Genomic DNA, 1,460 nt, shown 5'->3' with positions numbered 1-1,460 from the left:
TCCACCCGCCTCGGCCTCCCAAAGTGCTGGGATTACAGGCTTGAGCCACCGCGCCAGGCCCTTTTTAAAATTTCTTGTGCTAGAGTGCTCATTTTCTCCAAGCCTCCACTCAGTTCTCTGTGTGACAATTTCACTGTGATTCCAGCTACCCCAGAGGACATAATTCAGGGTTCCTTTCCAGAGCCAGTTATGTTGCCAGGGAAGTGCTGCAAATGTATTGCTTAGGTGTAACACATGGATTCTCCTTACAGTGTTTTTTTTCCTAAGAAAGTAGAATTACATAGAGAAAAATACATATATCTTCCCATCCTTTGAGAGGTCCCATAAGCACCTGAGAATTACATAAGAATATGGTCTTGTTTTTTGAGAATATGGTCTATTTTGGGCATACTTTTCCTTAAGATTGAATGCTGATGGTATTTCACCATAGGACACAGCCATTTCTCAGCAAGGAGGCAATATGTGATAATGATGGTTTATATTTTAAAACTACCTTTAACTTGTCAAAATGCTTTCACATATGCTTATAAAATTACGGAGTATTAAAGTGAAGGAAGATGTCAGGCAATGATAAATCTAATTCTTTCATTTTCCAAATAAGGATAATGGAGGCTAGCAGGTAAAGTCATTTGCTCATGAACATTTTGCTAGCTGGTGGCAGAACCCAAATTCTTTAGTCTCTATCTATGATTATGATATCATTTCTGTCTTGAAATACCCCTCTGAGATAAATTTGCAGGACTTGTTTGGCTAGTTTTATAATAAATGAGTGAAGGAATAGTATCATTTCTTAGAGTCATTAAATTGAGGTCAAAAAGATAATTTAAAACAGAACCCCACACACGTTAAAGCTGTTCATCATACCGGCAATTCCACCCCTAGACACAAACTCAAAAGACATGAAAACATACATACACATAAACATTTTTACAGGAATGTTTATAACAGCATTATTCATAACAGCCAATGAGTAGAAACAACTCAAACGCCCACCAACTGACAAGTAGATAAACAAAATGTATAATTTCCATACAACAAAATATTATTCAGCAATAAAAAGGAATGAAGTACTGATACATTCTACAACATGGATGATCCTTAAAAACATTAAGTATAAGCAGCCAGTCACAAAAGGTCACAGATGGTATGATTCAACTTATATTAAATATCTAGAATAGGCTAACCTGTAGAGTCAGAAAGTACAGTAGCAGTTGCCTAGGGCTGCGGGAGACGGGAGAATGACGATGACTATGAAATGGCATGGCACAGGGTTTTTTGGAGCGATGAAGATGAAGATATTGTGGCAGTAATTGCACAACTGCGTGAATCATACGTGTTAAATGAGTCAATTTTTTTTTTTTTTTTGAGACGGAGTTTCACTCTTGTTACCCGGGCTGGAGTGCAATGGCGTGATCTCGGCTCACCGCAACCTCTGCCTCCTGGGTTCAGGCAATTCTCCT

The sequence above is a fragment of the Cebus imitator genome, unplaced genomic scaffold (assembly GCF_001604975.1).
Source record: "Cebus imitator isolate Cc_AM_T3 unplaced genomic scaffold, Cebus_imitator-1.0 Scaffold539, whole genome shotgun sequence".
Lineage (NCBI taxonomy): Eukaryota > Metazoa > Chordata > Mammalia > Primates > Cebidae > Cebus > Cebus imitator.
This window is presented reverse-complemented; position numbering follows the sequence as displayed.